Raw genomic sequence first — 19,845 nt, forward strand, 5'->3', positions numbered from 1 at the left:
CGCAATTGCAAGATCGTCTGCAAAGGCAGTGGCCTTGCCTCTCAATGGAAGCTTAAATATTGAATTAATATAGACCAAGAACAATATTGGACCAAGAACTGAGCCTTGGGGAACGCCCAGATTAACAAGCAGTAAGCTACTGTAGCTACTGTCAGGAATACCGTATTTTGGAATGAATTAACGAAACCGTGTTTAATTATAACATATTTAATAATAGTAATTAATTGTTGAACAGAGTTAATGAATGATGTGAGAATATTAGTTTAATGGAAAATATATATGTATTTATTAAGTTTTGCAGCTTGTTTGTTTAATCTCTCGGAACCAACTAACTATTTGACTGTTCTCCTCAAGTTCGAAGCAGGGTTGTATATATGGCGTTGCTGAAGATTGTATCAGGGTTGTTATTATTTGCCTTCGAGATGCCACACGTTTACAGTCGGCCTCTCCTGACTATACCAGCGCCCTCGCTGTCGAGTTCTTTATCGGGATCGTCGTCAATATCGTACATTTGTTCGTCGAGAGCGGAAATATTACACCACGGTCGAAGTTTATCTGAAGAATATACCGATGTGTAATGGCGTTTCTTTCGCGAAGAATCTGGTAGATCAGTGATAACGTACCGATCTCGATCAAGGACCTTACTTATGATAAAAGGACCTTTGTAACGGCTAATACCAAATCTTTGACATTATATTTTGTTGGGGTTGCATGTTTTTGATCAAAACGTATCTTAGCCTTTTGCCGTTGTTGTGTAACTCGTTTTGCTACTAATTGTCGAAGATCATTGATGTCGACGGTGCTTTGCGATTCGTCGTCATGTAAAATCGTTGTTAACTTATTTTTGAAGATATCTCCAGGTCTAAATGAATACACCAACTCGTATGGAGTCAGGCCTGTTGTCTGGTTACGTTTTGTGTTAAAAACCCATTGAATATCGCGTAGCTTTTCGTGCCATTTCTTATCAGTTTGAGTCATAGTGCGTAACATGCTAAGCAATGTTCTGTTAACGCGTTCAGCGAGACCGTTCGCACGAGGTGTACGAACTGCGTTTTGAATATGTTTAATATCGTAATCGTTTCAGTATTTAGCAAACTCTTTAGAAGCGAATGACGTTCCGCGGTCTGTTACAAAACGATAAGGAACTCCGATGTAGCTGATGACTTCGTCGAGAACCAAGATCACATGTTTAGTTGCAGTACTCTTAACAGCACGAACTATTGTAACTTAGTATATGAGTCAACTAAAACCAATATGTGTTCGTTTCTACGTGAAATTTTTGGAAAAGGACCAAGATGATCTAAATGGATCGTTTTAAATGGTATCGGTTCCATTTCATTAAAATTATATACTCCCTCTTTTTTCCCACTAGGTATTTTATTGTAGGCACATTCAACGCAAGATTTTATATACGCCTTAACAAAATTTCGCATTCGTGGAAACCAAAGAAAGTTTTGAATACGGTCGATAGTCTTATCTACGCTCAAATGTCCAGCCTTTTCATGACAGTCATGTACAACACGATAACGAAGTGATTTAGGAACAACCCAAAGTTTCTTGTCATGAACAATACGATACAATCGATTTTTTCGACACAATACTCTTTCGCTGAAGAATCGTTTCTGTTGACATTTTCTATTATTTGTTTGATATCTTCATCGTTCAATTGCATTGCGAAAAGCCAATCGTCGGTTGTTATATCCGTCTTCAATATACGTAAGGATGCGGTATCAACATCACGCGCGTCTTCAACTGGTGCACGACTAAGCGCATCTACATGCTCCATTCGCCGTCCAGATCAATGTTCAATAACGATGTCATAGTCTTGTACCTTTAACCACCATCTCGAAATTCGTGGTATGAGTTCGGGTTTTTGCATTACTGTACTAATGACATTACAGTCTGTTACTACCTTTACTCGCTTTCCGTAAACATAATACCTCATACGTTCAAGAGCTTCTACAATTGCAAGCGTCTCCAGCTCGTAGCTATGATACTTTTTTTTCATTGTCGTTTGTTGATCTGCTGTAATAGAGTACGGGTTTGAAGTTATGACCTTCTTGTTGCAAAAGTACGGCGGCTAAACCAACTGAGCTGGCGTCTGTGTGAATTTCGTGCTCAGCATTAGCGTCGTATGAAACCATGACAGGTTGTGAAGACAATACGTCTTTAAGTCTCTGAAAAGCTGTCTGTTGTTCTTTTGTCCATTGAAATTTTTGTTCTTTTCGTAGAAGTTTTCTTAATGGTTCGGACAAAATAGCGTATCCTGGGACAAATCGTCGGAAATAACCGCTAAGGCCTAAAAACTGACGTACCTCATGAACATTACATGGAGTTTTAAATTGTTCGACTGCAATAGTTTTCCTTGACCCTGGTTTAATACCATGGGAACCAAGACCATGTCCCAAAAATTCTACTTTTGTTGTCAAAAATTCGCATTTCTTAACATTTAGCGTTAGATTTAGATCTCGCATCGCTCGAAAAATACGCTTCAATTTCTCGATCATCTCATCAGTTGTATCACTCCCTACCAAAATATCATCCATGTAGTTTGTCATATCTGATGATTTAACTTTGTCTTTAATTTTCGCCATGAGCCTCTGAAAAACAGCCGGCGGATTCTTAAGCCCGAATGGCATACACTTAAATTGATATAGACCATCAGTTGTAATGAACGCTGTATATTTTTGACTTTCACGAGCTATTGGAACCTGATAATAGCCCGAATTTAAATCGAGTGTCGTATAATATTTAAAATGGGAAATTTCTTGTAACGTTTCTTCAATGTTAGGCATAGGAAAATTTTCTTTTTTCATATGGGCGTTAATTTTACGATATTCAACACACATTCTGTCTGTACCGTCTTTCTTTTTCACCAGCGTTGTTGGACTAGCATAAACTGAATCTGATCTTTCAATAATACCGTTTTCAAAAAGATCTTCTAATATTTTACTTACGATTGCCTTTTTCGGTTCCGGAATTCTATATGGTGTTTGTGCTACAGGAACATCTGTATCCAATTCGATTTGCATTTCAATGGCATTTGTTTTTCCAATTTCATTCAAGTCACTTGCAAAAACATCACGATATTCGTTGACTAAATTGATCAAACTCGTTTGAAATTGTCCATCATCACTACTACATTTAATATCATTTTTTTCATAGAGATTTTTATAAACCGATCGTTTTTCAATATTTCTGCCAAATATGAAATTACCGTTGCAAGCACTTACCCTTGTATTCTTGAAAATGTCTTGACCAAGAAACAAATCAGCATTTATTAATTCGTCGTCTACCACGTATGCAACTATTTCGAGCTCTAGTTCATCAATTTGTATTTTAAATTAAATTTTTTCATTTGCGATTTGCGTACCACCACAAATTCCACTAATTGAAATTTTACAGCTTTCACGATTGTTTTGCAATTTATTTGCAACCGATTTAAGAACCATGTGGCACTGACTACCTGTGTCTAGAAAAGCAATACATTTTTGTCCATTCACGATAACGGATTTCATAAAGTTTTCCTCAAATTCATTAATTTCTGCACGTTGTACATTTACATTTTTCTTGCCACAGTTCCTAGCTTCACCTCGGCCATGTACTTTGTTGCAATCTGCACAACGTTGTTTTTGTTGTGGTTTCGAACACTGACTAGAGATATGACCTTTCTCAGAGCAATTATAACACACAACCGGTTTTTTATCTGCATTATCGCTAGCACTTGACTTATTGTTTTTCAATTCAAACTTTTGCTTCAGTTCATTTTGCATATTCACCTTATTATTTTGAGATTTTGAATTTAGCACATAGTTTCCAATAGTTTCGCGTAAATGTTTAACCGAATCGAATTTCAACGGTGCAATAGCCATTTGTAGTTCACGATGTTTAAGTCCTTCACGCGTATATTTAACGATAGCAGCATCACTTAACTTGTATCGTCGACCCAGCATACAAATACGAAAACAATAATCAGTAACACTCTCGTCATATTTCCTACTGTCATTACACATTTTAACATTTATGTCTGCTTCATTCATTTCGTGACTTAATTCTTCTTTTAAGCATTTGGCAAATTCATTCCAATTAGAACATAACATTGGTAATGAGTCTAACCACATTTTTGCTACACCACGCATTTTGCTGTAAACTGCCAACATTATACACTTTTCATCCCAGTTATATGCATTTAACGAATTATTAATTAATAAATTGTTCAACGCTAACCGAATCTTCTGCATATGGATCGAATTCAGGCAGAGTTTCTGCAATTTCCTTAACCGAAGCCGTTCGCTTTCTTTCTCGCTCGTACAAACGTTCACCTTCTAATTGGGAAATAGAAGCTGTTACTTGTTGCGTCGTCGTCGGCGTTTCTTGTACTGGTGTTTGCATGTCTATTCTCTGCTGCTGCGCAACAGGCGTTTGTACTGATGCAATAGCATCCATCATTGTAGTCATCATAGATCGTAGTTGATCCAACTGTTCCTGCAATGACTCATTTTCGCTTCTTGGCACATCAACTTCAATAATTTCGTCCGTACCCAAAAACTCAATTAAGCTTTGAATGAGTTCCGCTTTAGTTCCCCTTGTGGGCAAATTATTTTGTGCCAAAATACCCTTCAATTGTTCCACTTTCAACTTTGTAATATTAACCTTCTCACTCATTTTCAACACGTTATGGTTGCGTTTATTAAATGCATGCATGAACGTATGCGTTTCTCGTTTTTCTCAAAACCAACCAAAGTTTATGAGAAATGCGTTTTCTTCTGCAATCCTGATCCTGCCGATGTTACACGTTATTTTTATACTCAGTTGAGCAGAGCTCACAGAGTATATTAACTTTGATTGGATAACGGTTGGTTGTACAGGTATAAAAGAATCGAGATAGATATAGACTTCCATATATCAAAATCATCAGTATCGAAAAAAAATTCGATTGAGCCATGTCCGTCCGTCCGTTCGTCCGTCCCTCCGTCCGTCCCTCCGTCCGTTAACACGATAACTTGAGTAAATTTTGAGGTATCTTGATGAAATTTGGTATGTAGGTTCCTGGGCACTCATCTCAGATCGCTATTTAAAATGAACGATATCGGACTTTAACCACGCCCGATAATTCATTACCAAATACGGATAAAGCGATGAAAATTGGTAGGTGAGTTGAACTTATGACGCAGAATAGAAAACTAGTAAAATTTTGGACAATGGGCGTGGCACCGCCCTCTTTTAAAAGAAGGTAATTTGGAAGTTTTGCAAGCTGTAATTTGGCAGTCGTTGAAGATATAATGATGAAATTTGGCAGAACGTTACTCTTATTACTATATGTATGCTTAATAAAAATTAGCAAAATCGGAGAACGACCACGCCCACTTAAAAATTTTTTTTTTTTAATGTCAAATTTTAAAAGAAAAGTTAATATCTTTACAGTATATAAGTAAATTATGTCAACATTCAACTCCAGTAATGATATGGTGCAACAAAATAAAAAAATAAAAGAAATTTTCAAAATGGGCGTGGCTCCGCCCTTTTTAATTTAATTTGTCTAGGATACTTTTAATACCATATGTCGAACAAAACATTACCAATCCTTGTGAAATTTGGTAGAGGCTTAGTATCTAGGACGATAACTGTTTTCTGTGAAAAAAAGGCGAAATCGGTTGAAGCCACGCCCAGTTTTTATACACAGTCCACCGTCTGTCCTTCCGCTCGGCCGTTAACACGATAACTTGAGCAAACATCGATATATCTTTACTAAACTCAGTTCACGTACTTATCTGAACTCACTTTATATTGGTGTAAAAAATGGCCGAAATCCAACTATGACCACGCCCACTTTTTCAATATCGAAAATTACTAAAAATGAAAAAAATGCCATAATAATATACCAAATACGAAAAAAGGGATGAAACATGGTTATTGGATTGGTCTATTGACGCAAAATATAACTTTAGAAAAAAACTTTGTAAAATGGGTGTGACACCTAACATATTAAATAGAAGAAATTGAAAAAGTTTTGCAGGGCGAAATCAAAAGCATTTGGAATCTTGGAAGGATAACTGTTCGTTGCAGGGATGCACCTTAACGTTAAGCTAATCGTTTATCAAAAAATTTCCACCGTTTCCGTTGAAACACTTCGAAATATTATCGATAAAGAAATTATCAAGATAAATTGTATCTCGAAACGAAAAGCTTTCGTTAACGTTAAAAACGTTAACAAAAACGTGATACTTTATGTTTGAATTGTGCTGGCAATGCTATAGCCATGGTGAAGCCGTAAGGTGGTAACAACGAGCGCATATACACACACAAACACTATGTAATTTGTTTGTGTAATTCGTTGGTGGTAATGTCAAAAATACTCTGAGAAATGTTCGTACTGTCAAAATTCATGAGAAAAGTTGCAATCAGCTTGGCTAATGCTTTCACCTTTAATGACTCCGCCATCAATCAGCTTTGCCAGCATAGTTTGAAATTAATAATCAACATAAACGATTTGATTTCGTTTTGATATGGCAGAAAACGAAACGAAATCATTTCGTTAATTTGACGATCTCAACGTTAATAAACGAAACGAAATGACTTCGTTTCGTTTATTAACGTTGATTATCGTAACGAAATGATATCGTTTCGTTGGTTAAGCATGCCTGGTTCGTTGTATTACATATATAAATAAATTAGCGGTACCCGACAGATGATGTTCTGGGTCACCCTGGTTCACATTTTGGTTGATATCTCGAAAACCCTTCACATATACAACTACCACCACTCCCTTTTAAAACCCTCATTTATACCTTTAATTTGATACCCATATCGTACAAACACATTATAGTCACCCCTGGTCCACCTTTATGGCGATATCTCGAAAAGGCGTCCACCTATAGAACTAAGGCCCACTCCCTTTTAAAATACTCATTATCGCCTTTCGTTTGATACCCATATCCTACAAACAAATTCTAGAGTCACCCCTGGTCCACCTTTATGGCGATATCTCGAAAAGGCGTCCACCTATAGAACTAAGGCCCACTCCCTTTTAAAATACTTATTAACACCTTTCATTTCATACCCATATCATACAAACAAATTCTAGAGTCAGCCCTGGTCGACCTTTATGGCGATATCTCGAAAAGGCGTCCACCCATAGAACTAAAGCGCAGTCCGTTTTAAAATACTCATCAACACCTTTCGTTTGATACCCATATTGTACAACCGCATTCTAGAGTCACCCCTGGTCCACGTTTATGGCGATATCTCGAAAAGGCGTCCACTTATAGATTTAAGGCCCACTCCCTTTTAAAATGCTCATTAACACCTTTCATTTGATACCTATATCGTACAAAAAAATTCTAGTCACCCCTGGTCCACCTTTATGGCGATATCTCGAAAAGGCGTCCACCTATAGAACTAAGGCCTACTCCCTTTTAAAATACTCATTAACACTTTTTCATTTGATATCCATATTGTACAAACGCATTCTAGAGTCACCCCTGGTCCACCTTTATAACGATATTCCGAAAAGGCGTCCACCAATAGAACTAAGGCCCACTCCCTTTTAAAATAGTCGTTAACACTTTTCATTTGATACCCATATCGTACAAACAAATTCTGGAGTCACCCCTGGTCCACCTTTATGGCGATATCTCGAAAAGGCGTCCACCTATAGAACTAAGGCCCACGCCCTTTTAAAATACTCATTAACACCTTTCATTTGATACCCATATTGTACAAACGCATTCTAGAGTCACCCCTGGTCCACGTTTATGACGATATCCCGAAAAAGCGTCCACCCATAGAACTAAGGCCCATTCCCTTTTAAACACCTTTCGTTTGATACCCATATTCTACAAAAGCATTATAGAGTCAACCCTGGTCCACCTTTATAACGATATTCCGAAAAGGCGTCCACCAATAGAACTAAAGCCCACTCCCTTTTAAAATAGTCGTTAACACTTTTCATTTCATACCCATATCGTACAAACAAATTCTAGAGTCACCCCTGGTCCACCTTTATGGCGATATCTCGAAAAGGCGTCCACCTATAGAACTAAGGCCCACGCCCTTTCAAAATACTCATTAACACCTTTCATTTTATACCCATATCGTACAAACAAATTCTAAAGTCACCCCTGGTCCACCTTCATGGCGATATCTCGAAAAGGCGTCCACCTATAGAACTTAGGCCCACTCCCTTTTAAAATACTCATTTACACTTTCATTTGATACCAATATCGAACAAACAAATTCTAGTGTCAGCCTGGTCCACCGTTATGGCGATATCCCTAAATGGCGTCCATCTATAGAACTATGGCCCACTCCCTCTTAAAATACTCTTTAATACCTTCCATTTGATACAGATGTCATACAAACAGATTCCAGGGTTACCCTAGGTTCATTTTACTACGAGGTGATTTTCCCTTATTTTGTCTCCATAGCTCTCAACTGGGTGTGTAATGTTCGGTTACACCCGAACGTAGCCTTCCTTACTTGTTCCTATTGCTTTTACGTCGTTGCAATTAGAGAAAAAACCGAACCAATCCAGAGCCCGCTTGTGAAACTGTCAGGAATACCGTATTTTGGAATGAATTAACGAAACCGTTTTTAATTATAATACATTTAATAACAGTGATTAATTATTGAACAGAGTTAATGAATGATGTGAGAATATTAGTTTAATGGAAAATATATATGTATTTATTAAGTTTTGCAGCTTGTTTGTTTAATCTCTCGGAACCAACTAACTATTTGACTGTTCTCCTCAAGTTCGAAGCAGGGTTGTATATGTGGCGTTGCTGAAGATTGTATCAGGGTTGTTATTATTTGCCTTCGAGATGCCACACGTTTACACTACATTCTACTTTAACTTTTTGTGTTCTGCCCGATTTAAGCCACTTATGCATAACACCGCGGAATCCTGCACTATATAGATTATCCAATAGTACATCCCTATCGACCCTATCAAAAGCTTTTGCTATGTCCACAAAGAGACCAGCGCAACTTCGTTTCTCATCCAGAGCTTTGTAGACGTTGGTGCAAAAATCCAGCAGAGCGTCTTCTGTTGATAGGTCAGAACGAAAGCCAAACTGCATGGAGCTAAAAAAGCTCGCTTTATTTAGAAAATTAATAATTCTGGTTTTAACAGCCTTTTCAAAAACTTTAGATATGGCCGAGAGCAGTGAAATAGGTCTGTAATTATTAACATCTTTTTTATCCCCTTTTTTCAAGATCGGAAGTATAATCGCACATTTCAAGCCATCGGGAAAATACCTTGAGTAATGCTAGTGTTGAATAAGTATATCAGTATATCAACCACATTAAAATATATATTTTTTAAAATTAAATTGGAAGTACCATCCTCACTGCATGAACTAGAGTTTTTTAAGGTTTTTATAATGCTTATAATTTCGAAACCTGTGCAGGGTCAAAAAAGAAGCTATTTCGAGCATCTTGGCTCGATGGTAAATGGGTCGCAAACTGACAATTGCAGTTAGTTAATGCTGTGTTCCCAACCGTTGTAAAGTGCGTGTTAAATTTATTAGCTACTTCCACAGCATCCGTAATCGACTGACTTCCAGCTTTCAATACTATTCGCTCATTATCTTTTTCACCGTTTCGATTAAGAAGATTATTGACAACTTCCCATTCTTTTTTAATATTACCAAGTGCTGAATTAAACTTGTTTCGAAAGAAGTTTTCCCGCGTCAGTCGTATGGCCTTATTGGTGCTGTTACTTATTTTGTTGTATCTAGTGTGGAGCCTTCTATTACTAGGATGCTTAGCACACTTTTTTCTTAATTGGTTTTTGAGCTTTATTTTCTGTAGGAGATCCCATCTATCATTCGCATTAGCATACAAATTGTAATAAGGTATGCTGTAGTCACTTACTTCATAAGAATATATTCAAATTTCCGTTAAAAATATAATATCTGGTAGGCAACCTAATACATCGATATGACTTAAGAATAAATCAAAATTCTGCCTAAGGCTACGTATATTCTGATGACAAACTTTTATATCGTTAGAACCTACTGAGGGCGTTTTTTGAAAAAAATTTTTGCTAGCGATGATTGGGTTATCATCAATCAGAACGTCAATAAACATCGAAGAAAAATAAATGAAGAAAAAAAGAACAAAGAGTATAGCTACAGAGTAGCTAATCAACAATAAATTTTATGTCATCAAAAGTTCTGATGTTGATAACCCTCTAATTTTCAGCTCTTTTTAATAGGAAGCTCGATTTCCCTAATCATAAATATTTGTAGTGTTTCTCTTTCTTTAATTTATATGCTGCCGTAAACAAAGCTCTATTAAAACCCGTGAGTGCATCATTAATATATGGGGTATTCCATCCCATTTCGACCAATTTTGAACACGACCCCTTGAAAATTGGCTGAAAGTTTTTCTTCTTTTTCTAGCTTACGAAAGAAGTTTTTCAAATTTTTTCATCCAACTCAAAAAAAGTTATGAATTTTTAAAAAAAACACCGTTTTTGTTTTCAAAATGCTATAACTTTTTCAAAAATTTACCGTTTGGGATCTTTTTTTTAAATTTGTTTTTAAATGTACTTTTCGGAAAAAATTCAAAAAAATTTTTAAAGTTTTGTTTTTGTAATTTTTCAGTTTTTCGAGATTTTTCGAATTTCGCCCTTTTTTTTCTCATCAAAAACTTCAATCAATTCTGCAATCATCCCCACTAATCCCGGAGTGGGCCGAGAATTTTTTTGAAAAAAAAACTTTAAAATTTTTTTTCTATTTTTTCCGAAAAGTACATTTAAAAACATATTTAAAAAAAATGATCCCAAACGGTCAATTTTTGAAAAAGTTATAGCATTTTGAAAAAAAACACCGTTTTCCAACTCAAAATAAGTTTTAAATATTTGAAAAAACCAAACAGTTTGGGATCATTGTTTTTTTTTTAATATGTTTTTAAATGTACTTTTCGGAAAAAATACAAAAAAAAATTTAAAGTTTTTTTTTCAATTAATTAAAAAATTGCAGAATTGCTTGGTTTTTTATGAGAAAAAAAGAGCGAAATTCGAAAAATCTCGAAAAACAAAAATTACAAAAAAAACTTTAAACATTTTTTTGAATTTTTTCCGAAAAGTACATTTAAAAACAAATTTAAAAAAAGATCCCAAACGATAAATTTTTGAAAAAGTTATAGCATTTTGAAAACAAAAACGGTGTTTTTTTAAAAATTCATAACTTTTTTTGAGTTGGATGAAAATATATGAAAAACTTCTGAAAAATGTTTTTCGTAAGCTAGAAAAAGAAGAAAAACTTTCAGCCAATTCTAAAGAGGTCGGGTTCAAAATTGGTCGACATGGAATGGAATACCCCATATATTTTGTTATTGCTGGATCCATCAAACATTCGCGCTGTCAGCTTACGTTCTTTTGTTTTTCTCGCTGCCATAACTCTCTTCTTGGTCTCAGTTGAGGAGAAATGCTCGCATATAACATTGCGGGTGAGCGAAGCGTCATTTTTTGCTTTATGCTTCTTACTACGCATTTTTCAATCTCAGATGGTGTTACTGTGATGTCCAAAGTGTCCACGATTTTCTGCATACATTCTTCCGCATTGTTGTGGCATGCCAGCAATTTGAATCACGTTGTTAAGGTCTCTCCAGTTAAGCTTGGTCTCTAACGTAGTCACCTTTTCTTTTAATGCTTTGTTTTCATCAGCAAGCATACTCAGTGTGCTAAGCATTTCAGAGTAAACACTTCTGAGGGCAACTATCTCTTCATATATCAGCTGAAGAGTTATTGGCTTTTTGCTGCTATTCGATAATCCGCAAGGTTGCTGATCCGTAGATGCCTGAATTTGACTTTTCATTTGATTGTTACCTTTATTTTTCATGCTAATCGTATTAGCATGTGTGTTACACTGAGCTGCATGTTGTTTTTGTTGCTCTGCACCTGCTGTAGCCGAATTAGTGTCGAGCGTAGTGGGAGTTGTGGAGGCGACAGGTGGATCAGAAACAGCATCCATTGGTGCCAGGGACTGCGTCTGCATCGATTTGCGACGGAGAATGGAACGTCCCTCACATCTATAGTTAAGATTATTGGCTTTCATATATTCCACATCAGCCTTGTCCATCTTGGCGCACAAATAATGAAATATGCACTTACAATCTGCACAGGTGACTTTGGCCGGATCTGCGCGGTCAACTTTTTGCTTGCAAACTTGACAGTTTATAATTATTTATGTAAACTATTTAGTGCAAAAGAAAAAACTAAATCAGTTTAGTGAAACGAAATAATCAAATGCGCGCACCCCACACACACCGAAAAACACGTCCACTCGTGACGACGATCGCACACTATCTCTCTATATGGTTGCCAAGCCTAAAAACTAGGTACAGGCCTGCCAAAATACTGCTCTCAGAATCGCCACGGGCTGTCTTCTTATGTCCCCAGAACACCATCTACATAATGAGGCGAGAATACTCCCCATCAGGGAGAGAAATGAGATGCTAATCAAACAGTTCCTGTTGAAAACCTAGAAACCTGGGCATCCCAACAGACATCTGATTGATGAGCCAACACCGCCCTAAGCATTATGAGGAAATACGGCACCTGAGAATTCAGCCGTATGAAGCAAAAAACTCAAAGAACAGTACCCAAAACTTCCGGAAGAGGAACGCACACTCCCCAGGGAAACGCGAGTCACTCTAGCTCAACTTCGATCTGGATACTGTAACAGGTTAAACTCTTACTTATCCGGAATCAACCCCGACATACTAAATGTATGCCCTGCTTGCAATGTGTCCCCACATGACACCAACCATCTCTTTAATTGTAATGTGGAACCAACGCCTCTAACACAGCTCACATTATGGTTCACCCCTGTTGAAACAGCAAGTTTCCTTGGACTCCCGTTAATTAATGAATCTGTTAGAACTATTCGGTAGACAATAATAAATAAATAAATTTGTGATCGGTCGCACCTATTGGATGTGGCGAAGCACTGCTACAACAACAACACTCAGGTTCTAGGAGAAGTAGCATGTGAAGTCGCAGTTGGGGACATCAAGGTACTACACAATTTTATAGTGGCTGAGGTTGTTGATGCATTCATAATTGGAGTGGACCTCTTAATCGACCAAGGCATCAAGATCGACATGTAAAGCAAGGCGATGCGATATAAGAACATGGATGTGCCACTCAATTTCGGCTACGAAAAAGGCTACAGCAATAAACGGGTGCTTCCCAAAGCAGCCGGTACTATGTACCGGAGCGACTCGGGATATTTGCCGACCAAGAGCTGTAATTTCAGTGTAACCCCATTTAATTTGTTGCGTTCCTCCCACAAATTCTCATCCTCCCAGCAGATCCTTGCAGCGAGACGGTCATACTCTTGTCAGTGTGTCACGTGCAAGGGATGGTTGCATGGGACAGGTTGCTCTGGGCTAGATCTCAAAACCAGGCGTCCTCGTAACTTTTATAAATCGTTTGTGGCTCCTCGCTGTTGACGCCCAAGGGCGTCCCGTAGTCTACGCCTCAGCGCCCCCGTTGAATCTGGTATTTTAGTCGCCTCTTACGACAGGCATACCTACCGCGGGTATATTCTGATCCCCTAATCCGCTGGGGTCATACGGCCGCTCCCATTCATGACTACAATCTCCGTAGTAGAGTCGGTAGCAATGCAGAGCATCAGCCCCGCGCCCCCGTCTTGTGGTTGTTGTTGTTGTTCCGTCTTCTTCTCCCCTCTTTTCCGGCAGCAATCGTGTAGGTCAGGGGAACAGACTCATAAGTCCCTACCACCTTTTGCACCGTTTGTCAACAGAGAATATATATGTTTGCGTCATCCGCCCAATGCAGCTCCTGCCTTGGACGGTGACATTTTCCTAGATGTTCTGGTCTCCCCGACGGCAACCCCCCGCCGGGTTTCATTGTGCCAGGCCGCAAACCCAAATACACCGGGTAACCCAATGCTTACCCAGGGACGTCTAGTCCCAGGGCCACAACATCAATTGCGTCCTGGCCTCCCTCAACTCAGGCGTAGTCACCCGTCACTTACCCATAGAGTGACGCCGTCTCCCCCGCTACACTTCAGAATCTGCAGGTGATCTGTAATGGATTAGGTGGGAAGATCACGGAGATAGTCCATTTCATGAACCGGCATAACATCCGCATCGCTGCGATTCAAGATACTAAACTCACAGAAAGATCTGCTCTGCAGACCTGTTTTGGGTTTAATGTCCACAGAAAAGATCGCGGAGTGGAAATGGAGGCGGTCTCGCGTTTACCATACACCACTCAGTGCAATATAATATATTTGATCACGACATCGCACGGTGGGGTATTTGATCAATCTAGCTGGCCAATCGATTCTTCAAAATACATATTCCATTTTTTTTAAATATACTTCGTGGCGTTCCTAGATGTCCACTGAATATTATACATACCCCAAAACCCATCTGCACCGTCAACGGTACTAACCGCGCACATCTAAATTTGTATAAGAATTGTGTGCAGTTCGATGTATTTTTTGTTTAAAAAGCAATGTACCCTTCTACCTAAATACTTGTTAACGTTTTTAGCCTTAATCAAATCTAGTTACATTTTCTTTTAGGGCAGGTAAATATATTTTTAATTCATATGTTGTATTTTTTATACAGCATGTTTTAACTGAGTTATTCTACTTGTAATACTACTAACAAACAAACAAAAAGATATATCTTTTTTTCATGGCATATCGTGGCAGTAATTTTTTGGCAATACATAAGCTTGTGTTTATTTCAAAGTTTAATAACAAGAACGGCTGCGCATACCCGCGAATTTTTGAGTGGAGATTCATTTTATAAGATACTGATAACCTTATTGGCAAAAGGTGGTAACCTTGTGAAAACAGCCTCAGTGGCAACACCTAGGTGAAAAGTCTTAAAATGTAATACTATATCGATGTACCAAATTTGAATCAAATCGGTTAAGCCGTTTCCGAAATGGTAGTGGCTATATAAGCTGTATTTCGTTGCAAACCATTACAATTAAAACACTAGCTAGCTTACCGAATTGCATGGAAAGCAACAATAAAAAGTAATCCAGTTGAGTTGGCTAAGCGCTTTCAGTTGAAACCGCTTAGGTAATGGTCCACCTGATTGATAGTGTTGTATAGTGTTGCACATTCAAAAACAGGGCACTATTGTGAATGAGCGAAAGAAATATAATATAAAATAATGCACAATAATGGCCACAGGCCCAGGCCCAAAGATCGATGAGCTATGCAATAAAATAAACGGCTATCTCCCTGATCTCTCCAGTTTTTTCGCCTCGCGAAACCTGACATTGTCACCGACTAAATCTTCCGTGACCTTATTTACAACATGGACGCCCCAAATGTCGACCATATTGAACATCCACGTCGATGGCACTACGCTACCGACTGTCCTACACCCCAAAATCTTGGGTGTGACGTTTGATCAGGATCTACATTTTGGTGCGCACGCAACCGCAATTGTTCCAAGAATTCAGAGCCGTAATAAAATCCTCAAATCCCTTGCTGGCAGTACCTGGGGAAAAGATAAAGAAACGCTCTTGACCACATACAAAGCAATTAGCCAGCCGATTACGTGCTACGCGTCACCCATATGGTCGCCAAGCCTAAAAACCACCCACTGGAAGAAACTACAGGCCTGCCAAAATACTGCTCTCAGAATCGCCACGGGCTGTCTTCTTATGTCCCCAGAACACCATCTGCATAATGAGGCGAGAATACTCCCCATCAGGGAGAGAAATGAGATGCTGACCAAACAGTTTCTGTTGAATACCCAGAAACCTGGGCATCCCAACAGACATCTGATTGACGAACCAGCACCGCCTAGGGGCCTAAGGAGTCATCTCCGTAAGCATTTTGAGGAAATACGGCACCTGAGAACCCAGCCGTATGAAGCGGTAAAACACAAGCAGGTCCTTGGTGAACTCCATAGACAGGCGTCGGACCTTTATGTCGGGAATTGCCCGGTGAATCCAGTACTTGAAGAAAAATATCCAGAACTCGCAGAAGAGGAACGCATACTCCCCAGGGAAACGCGTGTCACTCTTGCTCAACTTCGTTCTGGATACTGTAACAGGTTAAACTCTTACCTATCCAGAATCAACCCCGACATACAAAATGTATGCCCTGCTTGCAATGTGTCCCCACATGACACCAACCATCTCTTTAATTGTAATGTGGAACCAACGCCTCTAACACCCCTTTCCTTATGGTCCACCCCTGTTGAAACGGCAAGTTTCCTTGGACTCCCGTTAGAGGATATTGATGACAATTTGTGATCGGTCGCGGCTATTAGGTGGGGCGAGCATTGCTACAACAACAACAACAGCGAATGAAATGAACATACGAATGTGCAGATAAACAAAATTAACAAAAGAACAGCGTGGCGGCAGGGTGACATACATACAAACAAACATACGCATTTCATGTATTTTGTTTTCGTAATTCTCTGGTTGAGTGTCAAAAACATACTGCGCTAGAAGTAGAAATGTCAAAGCAGCTAAAAAAAGTAACCATATGTATGGTTTTGCTAGTTGGAGCGTTTTTTTCGAGCTCGCGTAATAAAAAAACCCCTATAGATAAATATAAAAAAGAAGGTGAGGTGGCAACCCTAAGTCGCAACCCTTCTTAAAAATAACAATGGAAATGCGGAGTAAACTACTTTTCGTTTGATACCCATATTGACATATATCATGTAATGCCAAAAAATTACCCCGGGTGCATCCGAAACCGGGGGCCCGATCCATAGCAGTTCTGCGCGGAACCGTGAATTTACTGTCAAATATTTACTCTCATAACAATGAAGTGAGAAAATCACTTTTTGAACAGAAATAGCTGCTCTTTAATTTTGGACAGCTAGATTGATCAAATATCCCACCGTGCATCGGCCGCTGGGACAGTGTCTTACAACGTCACGGCATATATGTCCGGTCAGGCGATGCAAACCTCGAAATCATCACCATCTACATCCCTACTGCCACCTGTTGCCCCAGTGGATACCGCCCTAGTATCAGAGCACTACTCACTGGCGAAAATCGCATTATCTTAGGCGATTTCATTGCCCATCACGCTCTATGGCATTCAAACCTGCAGGCGGACAGCAGGGGTGAGATTTTGGCGGATCAAATAGAAGAAACGTTCTTTACATTCTGCACAATAAACGGACACGCCCCACTCGTATGGTAGGAAGCTGTCACTGTTCGCCAGATATATCAATCGTAAGCGCGGGCTCGTTAACTGCGACAACTGGCAGCCGATGGTAACATTGGCATCTGACTACCTTCCTATACTTATTTCGCTCGAGCAAACCGCCGACTTTATCTTCACCGAAAACCGCACTTTCATACACTTAAAAAAAGGAAAGTGGGATGAGTACAAAACCTTTACAGACAATCCTTTTGCTGCTCTCCCTATCCCGACTGATGCTCGCCAAGGGGAACGTGCTTTCCGCAAGATCATTGAATCCGCCTCGACTCGTTTTATTCCCGCCGGAAGAATTCCCGAAATCCGGCCTCTTTTTCCCGCGGAGGCCGAAAATTTAGCGAGAGAACGTGAACTTATAAGACAGCTCCATCTCGGCGACCCCCAAATAAGGGATATAAACCAACGGATCAGATTGATTGTGGATAAACACAAGCGGGCGAAATGGGAGGAGCATTTAAGGGATTGTAACCTCTCTGCCGGTGTGGGTAAGATTTGGTCCACCGTAAAGTCCCTATCGAATCCGTCTAAGCACAATGACAAAATTTCCATCGCCTTTGGCGATAAAGTGCTGTCGGATGCGAAAAACGGTGAGTCAGTTATAAAACAAGATTATTTCTTTTTTGAAATGCAGTTCATTACTTATTTGTCTTATTCTAGCTGGAAGGGAGTTCCAAAGACGGATGGAAGTATCGAAGAATTGTCGTTCAGAAATTAGCATACGGTGTTTAACATGTGCAAGAACAACTGTCTATAGTTGATAATACAACTATATATTTTTTAAAATTTTAATTATTTTTATTTTAAAATATTAATATTAACATTGAAAATTTATAAAAACAGTGACATTAAAATTTTCTTTATGAAATAATATTCAAAAATAAAGTAAATCAAAAACTAAAATACAAAAATAAAGTATATTTAAATAAAGTAGATAACTCTACATTTACTCCCCCTCCAGTGAAAAGAAAAATTAAATTTTTAATGTTAATTTACAGTGTATATTAAATACTGTAAGAATTTTGTGTTATAGTTTGAAAAAAAAAAAAAAATTGAATTATGAGTTAATTGCGTTAAAAGTGTATGTTAGTATTGATGTAAGTACCCAATCTTTTGATGATTCGATGTACTTGATAGCTTATTTTTAGGTGTCGTTGTTGTTGTTGTTGAGGTTAAAAATAACTTAATAGTTGTTTGGTAAATATTGTCAATTATAATGATGTATTTGAAGAACCTTGAATGAGGTAGAATGATAATAGATGGCAACTTTGTGTGCACAATTACTCAAAAATTAAAAACTTGTATTACGCAGAATATATGTTCAATATATATGTAATTGTACTCTGCATAATGTATGTCCAAGTTGTTGATGAGGAATGAAAAGTTGATTCCTTTATTCGTTTGAGGGTGGTATGAAATTGTTATTGATTCGTGTCATGTTAATGAGTATAATATTGAGTTTTTAATATGATTCTAATTTCAATATGAAATAATTGATATATGTCAATAAAAATAATTTTAAGAAATCTTTTGAGATTTTTTAAAATTGATTGTACTAATTAGTTTTATTTTAAAAATTTAAAGTTGTTTGTTGTTTTGAATTGGATATGAGATTGACTAAATATGAATTTGAGTTTATATGTCTGTTGTTGTAAATTTACTTACATGTGTTAATGACATATATTTTTTGATTATAAACTGGAGAGAGAGTGTATATAATTAAAATATATTTAATATAACTGTAATTTTAAATATTTTAACTCTTTTTTGTATACATATATAATTTGATTATTTTGTTTGTATATTGGTTCAACGAAAGATTTAAATAACAAATGTTGAAGGTAGATAGATGGTAAACTTCATTACTCACATTGACACTGCAACTATGTCTTCTTAGTCATCAGAGAGTGTTGAAGTGTATATTTTTGTTGAGTTAATTTGCAACATGGTGGAGGTGGATATTGAAAATTGCATATCAATTTATTTTGTACTTTTAGTATACATCCAGTAAATCCTGTATAATATTCATAATTTTCGTGTCCAAATAAATTATGTGTAGAAATTTATCAGCAATCTGCTTCATAATTTTTGTGATAATTTTAAATTTAAGTAAATTTTTATATGTGTCGTTTTGCTATCACTGACGTATGACTGAAAGAAACTCGCTGCAACTTAAATGCCTAGCGCCTCGCTGGTCATGCACGTACTGGTTTGTGTTGCATTGGTGGTAATAAAATCGAATGTACCAAAGAGTAAAACTAATAAACGTTGAGCGTATTTCGGCAGTGATGTAAATAATTAGAGCGTCTAAAATTTCATTAGGTATTTTACGTAGAAATCTTTTTGAGTGCATTTGTAATTACATAAACGGAGTAATTGTCCATATTGACAAACCGGCCAGTTTGCAGAAAATGTATTGAATTTTATAGTACCCTTATGATTCGGAGCGGGATCGCCATAATATAGTTGATAATACAACTATATATTTTTTAAAATTTTAATTATTTTTATTTTAAAATATTAATATTAACATTGAAAATTTATAAAAACAGTGACATTAAAATTTTCTTTATGAAATAATATTCAAAAATAAAGTAATTCAAAAACTAAAATACAAAAATAAAGTATATTTAAATAAAGTAGATAACTCTACACT

General features: G+C 37.6%; 1 protein-coding gene and 1 pseudogene across 4 annotated transcripts in view; one reads left to right on the plus strand and one right to left on the minus strand.

Moving 5' to 3' along the window:
* Top3alpha (topoisomerase 3-alpha) overlaps window positions 1-19,845 on the plus strand; it is a 487,070-nt gene that overhangs the window by 25,874 nt on the left and 441,351 nt on the right. The window lies entirely within an intron of this gene.
* Window positions 19,052-19,600, minus strand: LOC137239085 (uncharacterized; annotated as a pseudogene).

The sequence above is a fragment of the Eurosta solidaginis genome, chromosome 2 (assembly GCF_040869045.1).
Source record: "Eurosta solidaginis isolate ZX-2024a chromosome 2, ASM4086904v1, whole genome shotgun sequence".
NCBI classification, from domain to species: Eukaryota; Metazoa; Arthropoda; class Insecta; order Diptera; family Tephritidae; genus Eurosta; species Eurosta solidaginis.